At 36.1% G+C, this 22,516-nt stretch overlaps 1 long non-coding RNA gene across 2 annotated transcripts; it reads left to right on the forward strand.

Moving 5' to 3' along the window:
- Positions 1-222: 222 nt before the first annotated feature.
- LOC134672666 (uncharacterized) lies at positions 223-2,191 on the forward strand. Of its 2 annotated transcripts, XR_010099365.1 has the most exons (5): positions 223-348; positions 439-590; positions 705-801; positions 946-1,253; positions 1,614-2,191. It is a non-coding gene; the product is annotated as an uncharacterized LOC134672666 (long non-coding RNA). The 2 variants fall into 2 exon arrangements; XR_010099364.1 differs by having other exon boundaries at positions 705-1,253.
- The last annotated feature ends 20,325 nt before the right edge of the window (positions 2,192-22,516 follow it).

Below are 22,516 nucleotides of genomic sequence, written 5' to 3' on the forward strand. Positions count from 1 at the left end.
ATTTATATGTACCAATGTCAGCAATTATTGGTAAAATTGTGTACCTAATTATTAATTTCGAAAAATAAACTATAAATCTTCAAATATGAATTCATATCCGTTAGCACTCGCGGATTGGACGAATTTTGTGCGGCACTAGCACACACCCAATCACGGATCAATATTATAACGCGCGCCAAGCTACATGGATCACGCGATCGCTAGTCAGGCGCACCCCCCCCGTAGCTGCGCTGTGCGCTGCGCAGTTCATGAGTTCACATCAAAATGGCGCTCGCTCACTCGCTGTGCGTAGAACGTAGTACTTGTGTAAACGTGTAAATAAATTGGAGATAGCATACAAGAAAACAGGTAAATATAAGTATTAGATATACCTTTACTTTCTTGCATCGAATATCTAGTGAAATCTGCATTAGACCTCAAAACGTTATGTACTTCCAGAAAGGGTTCGCGGTTCACCTTTTTTGTAACGGTTTCCTCGGCGTCCTTTACAAAGTCCAGTTGATATCGTGTCCTGTCCACGTCCAGGGTGGATCAGACCTGATCTACAAAATCTTGGAGCAGCCGCTTTCGTCGTATGCCATTAAAAAAATGTAAGTATTTATTAGCTAAGTACATCTAAATTTAAAACGATATTAGTACATGCTTGATTGTGTAGGTTAATTAAATAGTCACCAACACTAATAAATTGTGTTATTCTCTTACAGTAAAACATGCCCGTTATTAAAATTTGGTCAGTAGACCAAACAATCAAGAAAGCTGTTCCAATAATGGACCCAACTTTAAAAAATATCATTGAAAAAGGTGAGTAAATCTAAATTAATTTGACTTTTCGTAATGAAATATTTTTTGTGTAATTGTAGAATGTAGTGTATTGTAGAATAGACTATAATTGGATACCTACTGTTAAGCATTAATGTGCTGACTCAAACCACATTTATTTTGCAGTATGATGTCAATTTAAAAATTTGACGCTTGAAGTTGACAAGATAGAGCTGATGCTGAACCCTGGCTGTACCTAGTGGAACTCAGGTTTGGTGCAACATAGGCCCACGCTATTTTGATCATCCGTCACATAGAGGGAGAGCAATACCCAAGATATAATTCATAATCCATTTTCTTCCAGATGAGGTACCATCCTAAATATAGTAGTTCCATTTACTAATCTTATTAACTTTTTCTTTTCCAGGAACCATTAACCAGGGTTCAAGTTGCAGAGCTATCCGAAATAGCTGCGCCTAACATTGTATTTTTAGGTGAGACTTAATTATTATTACAATGATAAAATGCCTTACTTGCGAAGCATAACACTGTATGTTTCATATAATTTATAATTAATCATAATATAATCTATATGAAACATACAGTGTTAAAACGTAAATGTATTGAATAAACCTGTGGCCCTAGTGAAAAAGGGTACAAGTGTCGCGCAGCTTAGTTGTAAAAGGGGCATGGAACTTACACCCTTTTAAAACTGCGCTGCCCGAGACTTGTACCCTTACTCACTAGTAGTGCCACTTAACGTAATACGATAAATTATCTTATTTGAGGAGGAAGTATTAAATTTGGGGGCCTATTATATTACCTGTTTTAACCATTATGTTTTTTGTCCACAGATAATGAAAATATAATTATATTACTTGCTGGTAGAAAAAACGATTGTTAGCGAAACAGATTCTGCCTACGTCGTTACAACTATTGATGGCGGCTTACTGCAACTTGAATATGGAATATCCAGTGGACTGTCAAAACACATTAGAATTTATACAAAGGTATATTTTTATTAAAATAAATCCTAAAGAAGGAAGTCATAAGTAATAGTTTTTGATTTTTAAAAAGCGTTTTTCAATTAAAAGACATGTCAAGATCGCTTAACTTCTTGCAAGTTCTTTCTAATGCTAAAAAAACTAACTATAATTAATGTCAGTAACAAACATTTTCAGACAATTCGTTACTTGAAATGGTATAGGTTTCACGCATTAGATTCACATAGGCCTTATTAACCGAAACTTTTATAAGACTAATTCATAAGAAGTACTTATGTACATAAGATATAATTTATAGTGTCGTATATGTCTTCTACTTTTTGTACTCTGTCACAGAATAAATAATAATAATATGCACGTAGACGTGTATATACGCGTGTGCTCTATAATTTGAGTGTGTGAAATTCAATAAATTTATTTCTTTGTAATTTTGTTTTTTATTAAATAACCTCCAAACTGTAAATTGCTTGTTGTTTGTATATTATGACTGATAAAATTAGTTCGTTTTACATGTTATTAGGCGATATTTCCTAAAGAATTCAATACAAATTTTGTACATTTACATGCTATCGATAATTCTCAGGATTTTGCTATTAGCAAGTTGGTATTTGTTTTCTTATGTACTTTAATAAATGCAGTCTGCAGACAGGCTGCATTAATTAAAATACATAAGAAAAAAAACTAACGAATGGTTAATAACTAAATCCGGAGAATTACCGTAAATGTACAGAATTTGTATTGAATTTTACAGAAAAATATCCCCTAATAACATGAAATATTACCTAATTTTACAGGTAATAATACACAAACAACAAGTAATTTTACCTTGCCCATATTTAAAATCACAGTTTTCTTATGTAAAAATACATAAATTGTATCAGTAATATTACCGAATAAAATGGAAAAATACTTAAAAATCATTAAAAATACATAAAGTTTGTGGTAAAATCACATACGCAATCTGTAATAAAACACAATAATTTTGTAATATTACTGAATAAAAAGTAAATATACTTAAAAAAACATTAATAATAAATAAAGTTTGTGTAATTTTACAGACGAAATCTGTAACAAAATACATAATAATTCGGTAATATTCCCGAATAAAAAGGAAAAATACTTAAAAAAATCATTAATAATACATGTACTTTGTGTAAATTCACATACGAAATCTGTAATAAAACACATATTACTTCTGTGATATTACCAAATACAATGTAAATATACATAAAGTATCATTAATAATACAAAAACTTAATGTATTTTTACATACGAAATCTGTAACAAAACACATAATAATTGTGTAATGTTACCGAATAAAAAGTAAAAATACTCAAAAAACATTAATAATACATTAAGTTGGTGTAATTACACACATGAAATCTGTAACAAAATACATAATAATTCGGTAATATTACTGAATAAAATGTAATCATACATAAAAATCATTACTAATACACAAACTTTATGTATTTATACATACGAAATTTGTAACAAAACATACAATTACCCTGTAATATTACCGAAAAAAATGTAAAAGTACGTAAGTGAAATTTTACGGATATGTAAAATTACATAAATGAGATTTTACAGATTATGTAAAATTACATAAGTGAGATTTTTACATATCTGACAGTATGATTATGTAAAATTACATAAATGTAATTTTACATAACCGTCAATTTGTTTGATTATGTAAAATTACATAAATGTAAAATTACATAATAATGAAATCAGGTCGATATGTAAAATTACATACGCCTTGTAAAATTACATAATTATGTAAAAATACAGAAAAGTTAGGGCAACGAAAGTTGCCCTAAAATTATGTAAAATTCCCTGAATATTTTTAACAGTGTAACTGACGCTTTATGTTATGCTCCAGGATTTGCATAAATGGCACAACTATGGCGGCGTATCACAGTTAAAACCATCTAAACAGTACTTGGTTTCGTACAAGTCTTGAACTTGCTTTTCGGAACACCCTCGTAACCAACTGAGGTGCTGAAACTTACCACAAGCAAACTTGTCAGCGGAGTCAGCTGCTGCAACCACAATCTCCGTAAATGGGGCTATTAAACCCTCACCAAACTGCGACTGTGGCGCGCCAGAGCAGACAACCACGCACATCGTAGAGGAATGCCCCAAGAGATGCTTTTCTGGAGGCATGAAAGAACTGCGGGTGCCAGGGAATGGCTATCAAACTTAGATCTTAAAAAACGATAGACATACACATAATGTTGATGTTATCATGATGTTAATCTTTGTAAATTGTCAATAATGCCATACGATATAATAATAAGCTGAGTTGTTTTGCACTTATGCAACTCAGCTTACTTAAACAACCTGACCGGTGTTCCGAAAGGTCGCATGTTCGAGTCTAGCCAGAAGCGGTGAATTTTTTCCATTACGTATTCCTTTAATGTAAGAAAAACCAGGTGCAATTTCTTTTTAATAATGAACAGTTTAAGCGATTTTAGCTGCTTACTGAACTTATTTTACCCAGTGATTAAGCTGTTAACAGTCAGAAAGTAGGAACAGAGTACTTCTTTAATATACCACGAATTATACTGTGTAGTATTCTAGAAAGAGGTACAATGAATGTTGACAAAGTATTGCAGTTACCGGTACTAGCAGGGGACCGCAAACTGCACTAATAACTAATGCAAGCTTTCTCACACTAATGACGCTATTGTAGGTTAGTTCAGTTCTGTGTCATTTATACAGGGTGGGGCTTGAAATGGGAGCTAATATTAAAATGGACTAGAACTAACATTTTACGGAATGACTCCTTACATTCATATTCCAATTCCAAATCATATCCAAATTTCATATTTGATACAAGTTATTAGAGCTGACTGTACTTGTCTTTCAATAGGCAACTAATTCTCATCGACACTAATCTAACAAAGCCAAACACAATAAGGTTGCGTTGTTCCGTCACCTCGTGTGTCCATTATCAGATCATCTCGATAGCACCATGATATTGCAACTTACATAAATGTATATTAAGTTTCACTTCAATTGAATAATGGAAAATGGGTCTAATTTAACTAAGCTTGCAAGATTTGACCCAACCCAATCATACATACATATACCTACTTACAATGCAAGCTGGTAAAAATATCACAGTTCCCATACTTTAGGTACTAATTTCAGACGATGAGAATATTTCTTTCTAAACAACAATAGAAATATTACATATTTTCAAAGCCCAACATAAAATTCTTAATTTATTATAACACATAAACAACCAAATTCGCTTAACTGCACAAGTTTTATTTATAATTTACTGTATTTCAAACAAATTGCTAAGTTGAAAGGCTATAAAAGATTTTACTTCATACTAAATCCAATGACAAAACATTAATAATAGTAAATACAACCACAATTGCATAAAAAAACATAAACCCAATACAAGAGGCGACAAACTCTCAGACATAACTAACGATTTCACAAAAATATGTTTGCAGAAAAAAAAAATCATTTAGACTTTAATAACATAAGGATATGGTTCAAAATAACTTGACAATTTAAGGTTAGAACGGCATGATTAAAGTCCAGGAGAGACCATAAAACTAAATACATATAATTACTTTTCTTTTATATGTGTTGAATAAAATTACGCGTAATGCAGTTTTATGGCACGGGCATAAATCCAGTAATTATGTTCATCTGTTGCTATGTATAAAATCTGTTTTTAATTTCTCTTCTCTATCTCACAAAACTTGATTTTTTACGTTGTAAGATTCGCTTCAACTAAAATTACACCGTTTAACGACCATAGTGTTTTTTAATCTTTTGCATAAAAGAGCAGGTTTTTAGAAATTTTAAATTGTTAGGCTTAGTAGGTACGGGTGTGCGTGGGTGCGGTGCTTAAAACATCGATTGTTCTCCTCAAACGATGAGAATTTATTAAACAACTATAATATTATAAAAACTTTTAGATTTTCTTTCTTTCTATTTATCATAAAAATTGAATAGTAGGTATTCGCAATGCACCGTGCATCATCATCTGGCCCCTATTTCACATCGGTGACAGGTGCGACGAATTGTAAAATCACTGTTGCTGACGTCACAGGCATCCATGGGCTACGGTTACCGCTTACCATCGGGCGGGCCGTATTCCTGTTTGCCACCATCATTGTATTATTAAAAAAAACTTTATTATATCGGAATAAAACAGATATTTCTCGTGCGAAGTTTCTGACAATTGTCAAACAACCCTGTTTGACGCCTGCTGTGACATCTATACTCTCAGTGAGTTTACCCTTGTGGAGCACTCTACATGACGATCCATGATAGAGTGCTTTGATAATGTTGATCAGCTTATCTGGCACACCGTTAAGCTTCAGGACCCTCCATATGCTTGCCCATTTTACCCTATCAAATGCTTTTTCAAAGTCCACGAATAGGGTAAAAACCTCACACTGCATCTCCCGACATTGTTCTAGGACCATTCGCAAGAGGTTGATCTGGTCCGCACATGAACGCCCCGGCCTAAATCCTGCCTGCTCTTCTCTGAGCTTGCTGTCGATCACTTTTGCCATCCTCGAGAGTAAGATCTTGCACAGCACTTTAGAGCAAATGGGTAGCAGATTTATACCCCTCCAGTTAGAGCATTGGGATAGGTCTCCTTTTTTGGGTAGTTTTATAATAATGCCTTCCTTCCATGATGTTGGTACCTGCTCTTGTTCCCAAATGCGCGTCAGTAGTGGCTCGAGAATTTCACCGGTGAGGTGTACATCCACTTTCAGAGCTTCCGCCGTGATTCCATCGTTACCAGGTGCTGTATGTATGTATTATTGTATGTACTTAATGAAATGTAATGGGTGGGGTCCCTTTGTTTCCCATAAAGTTTTAAGTCATAATGTATTGTTTGTCATATTATCGTTAGTCATAAAACTGAAACCGTTAACTTTTAGGATTTTCCTAAGGTTATTCTATAGATAGGTTAGGTTAGGGTATAGGTTTGTTTTATGGCAATCCTGAAAAGTTACGCGTTTCTGAGAAAAACCAATTATGACTAACGAAAATTCGGACAAACAATACATTATGACTTAAAACTATTTGGGAAACAATAGAGACCCGTAATGGGTTTATACCTTTATAAATAACATTTTTATTTTATTTATTTATTATTTATGTATAGACAGTAAAAACTTTATTTAATACACTATGTATATTATACATACTCTCGAAGAATATTATGTAAGTAGGTACGCCATATCAGCTCAAACTTGCCTTTGAATGGAATACTTAATGAATAAAAAGTCATAAAAAAGTACTTTACTAAAAGAACTTTTATTCAACTCCAAAATAATTATTTATTCAGAGAACATTTCATTATTTTGCTTCCCGAAGCTAAACGCGCGTAAGTACCTTTTGTGCAAATAACAACCCATTATTTCAGTACGCATTGTATCAGAATTAAATACTTTTATTAACAAAAGAGAATAAAAACAGTTTCACATCAAAAGTATCTGAAATTAAGACACTTATTTGTAAAGGGATAGGGTGTAAAATTGTATATTTTTGACGTTTGAAGCTGTCGACATTTGCATCGCAAATTCCTTTCTCGCTGACCACTCGTTCCCACCGCTGGGCCCACCCCTTTCTAATATGCATAGAAATCACCCTAGTGATGACGTAGGGGTCAAATTACAGGCGAATTAATAGTTTGGATTTACTGTTGACAGGGATGTCATCAACTAGTATTTACTTGTGTTTTTATTAAGGGTAAAAACGGGACCCTGTTACTAAGACTCCGCTGTCCGTCTGTCCTTCCGTCTGTCTATCACCAGGCTGAATTTCATGAACCGTGATAGCTACATAGTTGAAATGTTGACAGATGATGTATTTCTATAACAACAAATACTAAAAACGGAATATAGGGCTCTCATACAACAAAAGTGATTTTTTGCCGTTTTTTGCGTAATGGTACGGAACCCTTGGTGCACAAGTCCGACTCACACTTGGCCGGTTTTTGTAATTGTTACTAAAAGATGACGTTCAGATGTTCAATGCGGCTGCATTACTGTTCTACATAATCATGACAGCAATGCGGCGGTGAACGTCACTTCATTTTATAACCCTTTAACTGACCAGACTTAAAAAACTACAATTCAAGGCTAAATATTGCTACAACAAATCAAACTCAGTAAAAAAATACTTAATAGAACCGTTTATTTAGGTATATAAAATATTATATATAATTATATATGTATATATATTGGGCACTTTATTTACGTATATAACATATTATATATGTTTATGTGTTATTAAATTTTTTAAGTGTGTTTATTATTTTACTTATAAATTTTTCGAACGATGTTTTTGTTACTTCTTTTTCTATTATTTTAGATATATCATACGGGTCTATTTGATGTAATACGATTTGAGTTCATAAAAACTAATGAAACGAAGTAATAATAGTTATAGGCCGCCCGTATTGAAAGCGAGGACCTACAACTATAATAATAGTTTAAAAAAAAAAAAAAAATAGAACCGTTTTTCCCCCGAAGGGTAAAAAACGGATATTTAGGTTCCTGCCGAAGCTTGAACCACATTATGAGATAACACCCTTGTAACTCAGCCCTAATCAAGCGAATTCATCAACTAGTAGCGCCATCTATCGCGCCACTCAAGTACTAATGTCGCCCGGTTGCCAGCGCTCGGCTGCTTTCTCTTCAGTACCACATAAGCCGGCAAGGCCCTTAGGTGTGGTTCAAGCTTCGGCAGGAACCTAAATATCCGTTTTTTACCCTTCGGGGGAAAAACGGTTCTATTTAGGTGTCCGTGCCTTCGCTTGAACCACATTATGAGACGTGTTTAAACCTCTGCCGGCGCTGGTCCGGGCGTACTGTGACTGATAATATTTATTATTTATGCAAAAATCACATAATAAGAACGTGGTCTTGAAATTTATTCCATATAGATATACTAAAGGATTGTTTGCGTCAAACTAGATTTTCCTTATTTGAAATTACCGATAGATGAGACAATTGTTAGCACTGACTGGCAACATAAGTTATCCGTTGCGACTATAAAATTACTTAACTTTTTATATAAAACTAAACTGTGTAATTATTAGTTGAAAAACTGTCCCTAAAATCATAATTAAAGATATAAGAAGGTACTTGTAGGTCGTACAATTTTTAAGTGTAACCACTATCTGTAGTAGTAGCTCTGATGCATGTAACGTGAACCACATCGAGTGAGTTTTACATTAAACCCGTCCAAACTACCTCTGATGCTTTCCTTACAATAGCCCACTAGGTGATAAAAAGGTTTTGTTGTATGATGTAATGATATTACTACTACTTATCTACTGCTTACCACAAAAATAGCACTGTCGGCCCATCAACTGTTTAAAATTTGTAACTAATTGGAAAAGCTTGGGTCCTCTCTGATCTCTGATTTATCGTATTTTCCAACAATTTAATATAAATTGGTAAGTTGCATCATATGATAGGCCAGATGTAATGTTATATACGTCTATGTGGACAAATAACCAAATGTTCGTAAGTATAGGTACCCACTAGAATACGTCATTGTCATTATTTAGATATAAATAGTTATTGACTAGGTATACCAGGTTTATTTGTTAATGGGCTATCATTACATAAGGACAACATATTCCGTAAACAAATGAGTAAAACCAAAAAATTATAAACATGATGTACTTATTTGTGGAAGCCATTGAGATTTATTTCGAATCGAGTACTCCTCTGCCTGAAAGTAGCGTCAGAAAGTGAAGAAGAAAATACAACACTTCATGATTTAATGTATGCGTTACTAACTAGTAACAACTCTCAGCAGTAGTTTCAACTGAGCCGATAATACATCCTACCTTACTGATTAGTTTTAGGCGAGGGTTGCTTTAAAAACAACCATATTAATAGTAATTCATGAATAGATATTAATTCTTATATGAAAAGGCCTCCTAGTCCTCCTACCTATTTCAAGTGTAACTGGAAACATGCCAATTAAGCTGGTGCCGGGTCAACCAAGCTTTTATATTATATGCTTGTCAGTCATGTATTTAACGAATGAACAAAATCACTGACACGCAGGTGACAATCGTATGAAGGCGATGATTATGAATTTAAAGTGATGCTGACAACTCCAGTTGTTGTGAATGACATCTCTCCATGATATTGTGCGTAGACTGAAGATCCGTCTACCAAGTAGAATATTTTAGAAGATTTTTTAATCTTTGAATAATTCCAATGCCTTCACCTATAATTTTTAGGCTAATTATAACATAGGCTTGTAATTGTAGGTTGTTTAAAGTTCACTCTTTCTGGTGGCAAGCTGATTCCCAAACTGAAGATTTTATGGTTCGCGCGCTGGTAATGGATTGTACGATGCTTTATTGTTAGACTTAGCACGATTTGTGAGTTTTTAATGCTTTTGTATACATACAATATTCTATAAGAGTGTAAAAACCCCTTGACTGATGATGGAAGACTCTTTGACTAAGAAAAGAGGAGGTGGACCTATCCACTTTAAATTGTAGTGCAACCTTTACAAACCAATTGCGAAACTTTCGTAACACCCAGACAAATTAAAACATTATTATTATTTGTATATGGTGAGAACCAATAAGTTCTTGGCATTATAGCATTGTAGTTGCACAAACCACGGGTGTCTCATGATATCATCTAATCTCAAGTGCAGCGCCAGCACCGGCGCGCGCGGGCGATGCTGTGGCACAATTCCTGTCAAACCTTAACATGTGTATACGCATTCATTACCAAATATTAATTTGATTACTTAATTTGTACTTTGAAGCCCCAATCCGCATTAGGCCAGCATGGGGACCCTAGCCCAAGCCCTCTCGCGAGTGAAAAGAGGCCTGTGCCCCGTAGTGGGATGGGACGTATATAGGCTGAATTATTATTATTAATAATTTGTAGGTACTTTGGTTAGAAATTTAGCAATACAAGGACGTTGTATGTTGTTTATTGGCTTTCGTGCAATTAAGTTGTGTATCAATTGATTTTAGACTGTTTTATTGTCGTGAGGGAACCCTAGGGTTAATTAGGCATCATGATGCCCACAAATAAACAATGATTTGATGATCTTGGCCTTTCTGCGACATATTATATTTATGTCACTACCTTGACGTAATCATAGAATAAATAATTGTATGTACTGTAGGTACAGAAGGTTCACTCTCTAACAAAACGCGTCTATTACGACAGATTATGACCGCAAGGTGGCGCAAACGCGAGCAGGTGTCCGTTACATAGCGGTGCGCGGCAACTACTAGTGCTAGACACCAAAATTGGTGTGGGCCGCATGTACTTGGAGCGACGCGACAAAATCGCGGAGTGAGCTACGCCTGACGTAACACTGATATATGTCTACAGATATCTTATATTCAATGATGTAAGCATATTATCATGAATATATGAATATATGAATTGTAGTTGTCTTCACAACTAATGCTGTAATTCTATTAGCAACACATCTGCCCTATAACCAAGATACGATGATTTTGTAGGGTACTACACCTGGAACTCTAATTGATTGCATTGACGATGATGTTTCCAATTACATGCCCTACTAGACTTGTTACAACAGTATGCTGTAAACCCTGGAGTCCCTGGACTACTACCTTTCAGCTAAGCTTGTAGTACTTAGATCTGGCAATGCTGCAATGTCAGCAGAACTAGTGTTGATTTTTAGAGTAAATTGCAGGCTCTATTTAATCGGCGAACATATTTGTAGTCATGATTCACTACCAGGATCACATTTCGGTTAGATCTTGCATTTTGCCTGAACCACCGTATGTTGTTATTCTTTATAAAATCATGTGAGTACTTCCTTATCTGCCAAGGAAGCCTCTCATCTGGAAATCGAAAGAAGGATATTTCTGATCCGTGTTCTTTCAGAATCCGGTATCTGCTATCGGTGACTGCCTGCAAATATTTTCTACATATTACGGATAGTATGTACGTTTACGTACGTTGTACATTTGTATGTATATTGGCTTGCTCCGCAGTCCACTTGGTTTCAAAGTTTCTGAAGTGACTTCATTTTAATTTATCTATTTGGAAAAATTAAATAATCATAATTTAGATGAAGGTAAAGCCGTGGACCGTGGCTGTTGGTTCGACAGTTTAGTCCCTTAGTCGGCTTCACCTCTAATTCAATACGCGATTTTTCGAAACAGAATCAGTAACTCCACTCTAACTCAACTTACGAAAAATCTTATCATAAATTCTTTATTTATTTACATAAGTAATTTGAAGGGGCGCTTCATCGTCTACATAGGCATAACAATTACCACTAAAGAAGCCGATGTTTCACCTCCTATTGAACAATCATGGGTAACTATGCGGATTGCCATACTAAATTAAAATTGTACTATATAGGGTCCTTTTAGACATTATGTAAAAGCACCTCCTACAAATGCCGTCTATTTCCGATAGTTATATCACCAGTAGTAGTTCATTTCCTTTGAAATTGAACTATGTAACGTTTACGGTCAACGTTTTATGATGCATGATTGTTATACCGACGGCGCAGGTTGATTCACAACCCGCTGCTTAGATACTCTTCCGAAGTGGAGCTTGTTGCTTACAGCATTAAAAATGCCTTTGTCAGTTCGGTCTCTTGGACGGAATGCGATCCTGCCCCTGTGTTTTCAAGATATTACTCTTAGTTCAGTGGTCTCAGTTTCACAGCTACATAGTAGACGATTTAACCTAAGTAAAAGATTTATCTGTGACAGGTCGCAATTTTTTAGCTAATGGTCAATATTTAGAGATGCTTCAGTATTCCCAAAGACACTATTAAGTCTCATAGTCATTCATCATTTAAGAGAGGGATTTAGTGCGATGATTATACACTCATATATATCATTAACTCTTTATTTATTTTCAGGTTTAGAGCCGCAATAAAGAGATATCTTTTGTTAGCCTATGACAGAGCCGTTAATGAATTGGCATTATACGTGTATTGGTATTCCTATTTAGAAGAGAGAGTTTTAGTCTTCTTTCCTTCTTTAAAGCTAACGTCAATTTTTTCTTGCCTCCCCCTCTCTCTTTTTGGTATAGGATCTAGTTGGGCAAAGTATAACACACGGTTTTTCACTTTGTACTCTTCCCTTTTCACAGTTTCTTAACTGCTATTTTCCATGGCCAGTTAGTCATTCAGTTTAGGATCCTCAGAATGTATATTTTTGGTTTGTTTGGTATCTCACGGCAATTGAGATGGCAGTTATCGACCAAGACCAACATTTGTACACGACCAAGACGGAAACCGTCCTTTTTTTCCCGGCAGGTTGAAACAATTACTGTAACTACATTTCGTTATCAATTTCGCGCCAAACCCGCCAATAGAAATTCTGCTGCTCGTCGTTCTAAAAGGTGACACACCATTTGGTCGGCTACAATGATGATGACGTCTACTAACTGGGTCGCACATTGGTTCATGACCATGCAGATTTTAAATGCGAGTCCGGCCGTGCAGACATCGATCGATAAAGCGACCAATAAGTCGTCCACTACCGTGTTAGTGGTAGGCCATGAGACTGATGAGACAACGGTTTTTGTTTAACAAGATAACGTCATTTCAATGTCATTTCAGAGGACGATGCGATATCGTCTCATAGGACGACGCATTAATGTCTCACGATACGACAAAATGTAGTCTTATGGAACAACGCAATGTAGTCCCTTGGGACGATACCACAAGATGGCGCAATGTCTTCTCACATGATGACGTAATTCATCGCGATGCCTGTCGTATCACAGGATGACGCCTTATTGTTTACAGGACGACGCTTGATGTCCCACAGGGCGATGTCATGTCATCTCACGGGACTACGCTATGGCGTCTCACGCAACGACGCTTGTCGTCCAACGAGACGACGCCATGTGCCATTTATACCCGTATTCTGTTCAATGATGATGGCCATAGGAGCTCACTTAGTCTCATCGCTGGTCCACGGGCACTGAGCGAAATGTCACAAGGTCTTTTAACGAGTCGATGCTCGTTGTCTTACAAGACGCTGCCATGTCATCTGTCAGGACGATCACGGGACGACGCCATGTCGTCTCGCGGGACGACGCCTTGTAGTCTCGCGGGACGACGCCTTGTCGTCTCACGAGACGACGCCATGTCGTCTCACGGGACGACGCCATGTCGTCTCACGGGACGACGCCTTGTCGTCTCACGAGACACGAGACGACGCTTGTCGTCTCACGAGACGACGCTTGTCGTCTCACGGGACGACGCCATGTCGTCTCACGGGACGACGCCCTGTCGTCTCACGGGACGACGCTTGTTGTCCCACAGGACAAGGCCATGAGGCGTAAGTACCCGTGTACTTTTTATGACGGTGCCTGTAGGAAGGTCACTGCGTCTCGTCGCTGGGCCATGGGCACCGAGCGGAATGTCACGAAGTCGGAGATTTACAAAATATTTTTTCGATTTAAATTTCTCGATCTTTTTAAACTTGCTTTGTAAACGTGTTGCTCGGCTGAGTTACAAAAGCCTACTGAAGAGAAAGCAGCCGAGCGCTGGCAACCGGGCGACATTAGTACTTGAGTGGCGCGATAGATGGCGCTACTAGTTGATGAATTCGCTTGATTAGGGCTGAGTTACAAGGGTGTTATCTCATAATGTGGTTCAAGCGAAGGCACGGACACCTAAATGTATATTTGGTTGTTTTTCATGCCTGTGACTCTTATATTATTTAATATAATTCGATGCTTGATTTTACTTTTGCTTCTGTAAGTACTAACTATGTCGTAAAATCGTCAACGTACACCCTTGTAGAGTCATGAAGTCTGGTGAAAGCAGGCTATTAAAACTATATTCAGCCCCATCACACTTAAACCGTCGTTAAGCGTCATTACTTAACAGTTCGCTGACAGTTAACTGTCATTAACAGTTTTAGATCCTCATAGAATTTATTTTTATGTTAAACAACATTTTAACAAAATATGTGAAATTAAATTGAATTTTAATAAAAAAAAGAAGAGTTTAAAAAGCTTTCGGTATTGAAAAAAAAAGATGTCTAGACAGTCTATTTTTAGATGCACTTTTGACACCCAAGTCGATAGCTGTAACTTAACAATAAACCAAGATACAAAACTGCGTAGGCACCTATCCAAAGCATGTTCTATATACTTAAACGCAAAATTTTCAACTTCAGAATTTTTGATTTAATTAGCAGACTGCAAAAGCGTAAATTCATTATACACTAACAATTTTCTATCTAGTTTTGTGTCCTCCTACATGTATTACACAATATTTGCCACCTAACAACCCAAGCCACTTTCAATCCCCTTTCTACAACATTGCCAAACCCATAACCGCCATCTGTTTTAAATTGCACCACCTAACCTCTTAAGTGTCAACGTGCTCTCAAAATTTATGCCAAAGGATACCCCCATGGTACCCTCATGGCACCACATTGAGCCCGCATCCTTTGTTTGAATTTGAGAAATCTTGGGTTACGTGCTTTTTGCGGCTGGTGTGTTAACTTGATACGGTATAAAAACAGCGTAAGAATGTTTGTGTGATATTTATGGCGATTTGGTATTGGATAGGTAGTTTAGAGACGTTTTTGTGTTTGTATAACAAGATGGTCAAGTATAGTGTATCATATGAATAAATAATCATTAAAGAGTGCTTAGTGCTTACAAAACAGACAAAAGAATATTACAAATATAACAAAATTCAGAAAAGTTGAGACACGTCAAGATAACTAATTTATAAAGAAGTAAGTACCGGAGATCTAAAATGTACAAGATTCCCAGAAAAATAACAAAAGTGTCATCAATATCGGAATGTTTTCAAGTGCATAGGAAATATTCAATTAGAAAAAAAATGCGATGGTGTAAATTATTTGATCTTAAGGTGACAGTCCATTTCCAACGATAGCTGCACTACTGTTCATTTTACTATGGAAATTGATAATGACATCGACGCGTTCAGTACCGGTAGTGTAGCTGCGGTTAGAAATGGAATGTTACCATTATATCCCACCGATGGATCTGATCTGATATTATACTCATTACAAAATCGATGAAAAAGTAAGCGCAAAGCAAGCAAGCAAAAGTAGACCAGACTAGAAAACTTTCAAGGGCTTTTGTTTGAACGAACAGCTTTCCAACGAAATATCTTCTTTATAACTAAAGTTAAATAGAAGCTCGCTTCCTTATTACGAACCCAATATTTCTTTATGTAAAGAATAAACAAGCAAATCGCCCGGTCTCCCCGTTCCGTTCATATTCACAAATACTGCTAAGCTTTAGCTTCAAAATAACTAGTCTAAAGTGACCCCCGATAACTTAAATACAATAGGTGTGTTCTCTAAATAAACAGACAACAATTTCTAATCTTCACCATTTCGTTGGCAGTCTTCAACTGTGCGTTTCACCAGAAACTTCCTACCTCAGCTAAACTGTGAAATTAACTGTCGTCTGTGGTATTTCCGGATCGATACGACCTTCAAAACTTCAAGAAAAAGCGTAGCATCTCAAATCGTTCTTGTAACCCCTCTGGTTTTCATAGGTGACGGTAATTTGCTCACCATCAAGCGATTCGTCTGCTCATTTGCCTTCTATATCATAAAAATTCTAGATATTTGCTTATGCATGTAGGTAAATAATAGTTTCGTTTGCGCGATGTAGAAATTTCCTCCTTTTACTCGTATCTGAGACATCTGCCGACTTACTGAGTAAATTTTACCTAAGTATAAGTATGCAACTAAGAACGCGCAAACAGGTACATACTAGGAAAATACACACGTAGTTAAGAAATAGTTACAGTCGGCGTCAAAAATATGTTTATATTTTACACCATACGGTCTACTCCTTTGTATAGTAATAGGTATGGCGAAAATTGTAAACATTATTCTTTATATCCTCACGCCTCAGGCCACGTTTATATCAGGTTTTTGGGCGATTGTTCGCGAAATATTAGGAATAACGACACAGGGAAATAAATTAGCCCCAAACCCGAGCTAGCAACGGCGTTATTAAAATTGGGGAGATTTTGACACCCATTTTTCTCGAGATCATTTGGAAAATTTTGACGGGCTGTGTTTTATCATGACATTTTCAACAGACTTCATAAGGAGGTTCAATTTTCATTTGATTAGCAGTATTTATCTAATATGTACGTATGTATATATAAAACAGACAACGCACAACCTTAAGATCGAAGATTTACTGAAATAAATACATACATTTATGTAACTTTTAAGGGGGATGAATATGTAGTTATAACATAACACTTATAACTTTTTGTATACAATTACAATTAAACAATACCTACTACGGCGCAAACGATTGGCATCTTAGCTAAGCCCCCAGGTTCGTTTGTAAAAACAATGTAAGTTCTTACTTACATTGTTTTACTGTTAAATTTTATTTTTGAGCCGATCAATATTTAATCGACTTGAAGCCCATAATGATAATTTGTAGGTTATATTTTAATTTGACAACATTGGTATTAAAGCGCTCCAATTCTATAGAAAGTTCTGGCTTAGATCGTTGACTTTAAAATATACAGTTGCATTGCAAACCGTGTACTGTAATAATAGATAAAGCGCTTCTTTACATTCAGATGAAAAGCTTTTTTGCAAGCACAAACACTTAAAACTGCATTATATACCTTATATCACAGAAATAAGGTCTACATTAACTTGTCATGCCTAAACAGAAGAAGTTGAAAGCCATCTGACGAAACAAAAAGTGGAAATGTGTCAAAAGTGTATCCAGCATTCCATTTATCATGAGAGTTGTCCAAACTTCGCAGAAGGCGGGTTTGGCTTTAGTCCAGTTGACGAAGACTCTTAGGCTGACTTTCCACTGAGGTTGAGGTGAGTGGAGGTGAGAGGAGTCGGGCGGGAATCAACAAATCATACTTTCATACTCCAGTGTGCTAGTGGGACATCACTATAGTAAACGGCAACATCCAGTACCCAATGCCGCATTGGTTGAAAATAATGAACAGCTTGTGGAAATAAATAGCGATTGTAAGACAAAATACATGTTAATAGAAAAAGGAGGGAGGAGGATGTAAATTACACATTTTTATCAATTGTTCCGAACTCCCAACTTAAAATAATCAGCGATTTCAAAGGATGACCCCAGGGTAGACTGATATTTAGCGACTTGTAAAAGCTCCACAGAGACTTACAAACTCGTATTCATTATTCATTTTCTTTAATTAGTAACCCAAGCCCCTCTGATTGGACTAGCGGACAGAATTTGCATTTTGATGCTGGCAATTAAACTCAGATCCCGAACAAAGCGGCTAAATAGAAAAAAAAAAGTATAATTCTCTTTTTGAATTTGTTCCGTTAATCGCTTCGCTTTTGTTTCATTAGGGTTAATTAATGGCTTCGAGTTTTAGCGCTGAGTTTTTTTTATTGTATTTGCTAATTTATTGTTTTATCAGGAGCAGAGAATTTATGAGTTCTGTTGACAGGTTTTGGTTTTAATTTTAATATATAGCCGGTCGAGGGAAGTGGTATTTTGATTCCCTTTTAATGCCTTTGAAATTATAGCTATTTGTGAGAGTGGTGTTATCTCATTGAAATAAGGGAATACCGAATTAAGTTTAGGTATAATTGCACAGTCAACATATTAGTAGTTGGTAATAAAATTAATTGCTATCTGGAGTATTTAATTTAGTACTTTGATATACAAATGCCAAAAAGGAATGTTATTGTAACTAGGTAAAAAAATTAAATCATTGCAATTATACTTTTTCTATGAGCTGCAGACCAATATTTCGAAAATTTTCTTTTATCTGAATTGACAATAAAATTCCATATAATTTTCTAAACCGGACTTGTGAAACTTATTGTCCAAGCCGAAACGGAGATATTTCGCTAGGTAAATGAAATAGTAGTAGGTATTGTTATTCGGACAAAAGTGGCTCACAATTAAATTATACGGCTGTCCATACAACGAGCAATCAACGAAGCCAACTAGCGAATTAAACCAGACGTTACCCTAACATCCGGCCCCGGCAGTGAAATGTCCCGTGCAAAGTAACAGGCGACTCAATTTTGTTTTATCTGCTATAAAACTAGGGGGCTGTCACACCGAAGTCAGCTGCGAACGACGAAGCACGTTCGAAGTAATTCGATAGATTTAGAGGTATAATTGAACCAGCTATTACGCCGTTTTACCACACGTACCACATCTACATGTTACTCGTTATGGTTGTCTGACTGAGCCTCACGCGTGATTATGAACAGGAAAACTCGAGATAAAAATCAAGAAATTCAAATTGGAAAATCATGGATTATGAAAAAGCTTTTTTTGTCACAATTATTGATAAGATATTATTAGTGGAGCCAGCACGCTGCCTTGAGGTACTCCGACTTCAACCACAAATTAAAAATAGAGAACCCATAAACGTGAGGCACACCTAACATTGCTTAAAGAATTGTAGACCCAAAACACTACCTTGCGGTACACCAATTATTACTCGACACGGTGTAAGTGAGTGAACATTTTTAACAACCACATCACCACTCAACCAGCTATTTGTCCCTCTTCCATCTTGTTTGTACGCTCGTGACACGGGCTAAGTGAAACTGACAGCATCAGACCTCATTAGGCTGACAGGCAAACTACTGTTCTATTACAACGCTGTTACCAACGAGTAGTAAAGAAGGTATGAATATCATTTCAGTCTTGTCAAGCTTGGCTCTAAAATACGTAAGTTTAACAAAAAAAGAAAAAGGGAAAGTACCTACAATAGACAGAATATTTCCAAGTTTCAAAGCATGCAGATTTCATAAGAAGAAACTCATTGAGATGTAACACATTTTGCGAAATTCGCAATCATGCTACAGATGGTAGCCATAAAAGCAGGAGTTTTAGAGAATACATTAGACATTCAAGCTCATACACCCTACGTCAGTTACGTCATCTGTGGAGGGGAACTCAACGATACCATTCGGAGGGTGTGCTGAATTGACAATTTCGTATTCATACTGCGCCCCGCTATTGATTTAGCCAGATATTGGTGTTATAAAACTATTGGCCGCAAAGCGAGTTATATCAGAAATCATGATAGCTTTATGCCACCAGAATATAAAATATATCTAAGCGATTTAGATATCGAAAGTAACTTATGTACGTAATGTTTTTTTTTCAAATCGTCGGGTGACAAGCAAAAGTCACTAAGTACTATCAAAAAATTAAAGTAAGTAACAATGCACTTTATTACACTTGTAACACGGTTTATTGTCTAATAATTTCAATGATGTTAGTTAGTGACTTGCTTGTCACCCTACGAAATAGTGTTGATGCTTCAAATTTTCATTTTTGAGTTGAAACACTCATGTGTTTCTACCTCATTATTTTGTGACTCATGTCCTTCCTTTATTTGTGGAATTACTTACATGCATTAAAATTAAATATAAAAGAAGCAAACCCATAACACACTAATTGCAAAAAAATAATCAAACAAAAATCAGCCTTGTTTTATCATTAGTTTATGGATTATTATGGCTCTGAACTTGTGGAAGGACGTAATTAGTGACTTTTCGTGGCAAAATACTAAAGGCATACATTACATACACAATGTACCTAATGGTAAGTTGTGCCTATAGTTGTCATATTTTCTAATATCTTTTGATAGAGAATTTTGACCCCAACAAGAAGCGACCGGGCATTAAACGTAAACATAATACTGGAATTGAACCTTAATTATCTTTATTTGTCCCGTCCAATATCTTAGCCTCTCAGAAATGTTAACGACTCATAAAACTCTGTACCTTATCATAATTAGTCGTCGCAGGAGCTGCGGAAGGCGATACGACGCGAGGAGGCACTTCCTCATACCCTCCATCCACAAAAATACCCCCAAAAATCTGCCCAGAACCTTCCAGAAGAAGACATAAACTCTATAATCCCTTGGCTTCGCTTTGATCAACCGCAAAGCTAAAATTTTCCTCCGGGACACAATCTCACGCTCAATGTCACTTTATCGTCATAATGGGAGCGATAAGGACGAACCCACAAGCGTGAAAGGGATGCAGAATTGATGAAATTCATGAAGTTGCGGAGTTGGGCATATTCGGTGATGCGCGGGAGATATTTATTGAGTTTCCCTGGTAATGTGATGACTGGTTGACGTTGATACTGATCAGCGTATACATAAATTGGCGCTTTGTATACCGATAGGTTTTTTGGGAGCGATTAGAATATATTTAGAAAGACTTGGAGGTAATGAGATGGATGTTATATCGAGTCTGCTGGAGGTATGAATAAATGTAGATTAGTTAATAAGATGGAAATGTGATAGATGGGTTATGTTTGTATTATCACAATCAAATCGAAGCATCGTTTATGTAGATAAAGTACTCAAACTGCTTACAGACAACACACAGCCATTAGGTTTTATATTATAATTGCTACAATAGGCATACAATATGATATATCAGTATTCCAATGATAATAAAATATTAAAAACCTATAAATACCATTTCGTACCTTGTCACAGTCGCTAGGGACCTCATACTTTTGTTACTATGACCTGTGTATGTAGCTACTTAAATTATTATAATAATAAATTAAATTATTTAACCGTACCTACCGTTACCGTTCTGCGCAAACTTCGAGTCAGCAATTGGCGAGAGGTCGCACAGGACCGAGAAAAGTGGCGTTGTCTTGTGTCGGAGGCCAAGTCTCATTTTGGGTCGCTGAGCCAACGGAGTAAATAGTAAGTAGTAACCGTACCTACTCTTATCGATTTAGACTTATTTATTTCAGTACAAAATACATACATGCCAATGCATTAACAAATATTTAACGTTAAAAAACCGGGCAAGTGCGAGTCGGACTCGCGCACGAAGGGTTCCGTACCAAAAAGCAAAAAAAAAAAAACAAAAAAAAACGGTCACCCATCCAAGTACTGACCCCGCCCGACGTTGCTTAACTTTGGTCAAAAATCACGTTTGTTGTATGGGAGCCCCATTTAAATCTTTATTTTATTCTGTTTTTAGTATTTGTTGTTATAGCGGCAACAGAAATACATCATCTGTGAAAATTTCAACTGTCTAGCTATCACGGTTCGTGAGATACAGCCTGGTGACAGACGGACGGACGGACGGACAGCGAAGTCTTAGTAATAGGGTCCCGTTTTACCCTATGGGTACGGAACCCTAAAAAGTAACCATAAGTGCCTATTTTCGTATCTTAAAAAGCGCTTCAGGTACAGTTAGTTTAGTCAAATGCCTCTTTAAAAACCGTAATAAGTATCATTTAAACTGATGTCAAAATGTCTAATCTCCAAACTGTCATACTCCCATAATTTGAACCTACATCACCTAATTCTTAACGATTAACACATGTAACATCAAAGAGAATCCAAGATGGCGGCGATCAGATGTTGCACATATGATGTTCTATTTAGGGATACCCCCACTGCAGTGCACGCACGAGTGCATAGCAACGTGTGAGGACTTGTGGGTGAGTGAGAGGTCATAAAGAAGTAGTATGTAGGTAATGAATAAATAATATACGATCAATTAATTTCACTTAGTACATAATTATGAAGGTCCTAGGTTCCTAATGAAATTTATTTGTGGATGATTATTTGTTCTATGTCAGTAACTACATAGTCATACTGACAGAACTGGGTTCAAATCTGGATAAATATTTTTTCTTAATCTTGTGCAAAAGCAATGTTAGATCTTAGTTTTTGGCGAAAGTACTATGTACTTACTACAGATCATATACATACTACCACATCAGTCT

The sequence above is a fragment of the Cydia fagiglandana genome, chromosome 17 (genome assembly GCF_963556715.1).
Source record: "Cydia fagiglandana chromosome 17, ilCydFagi1.1, whole genome shotgun sequence".
NCBI lineage: Eukaryota > Metazoa > Arthropoda > Insecta > Lepidoptera > Tortricidae > Cydia > Cydia fagiglandana.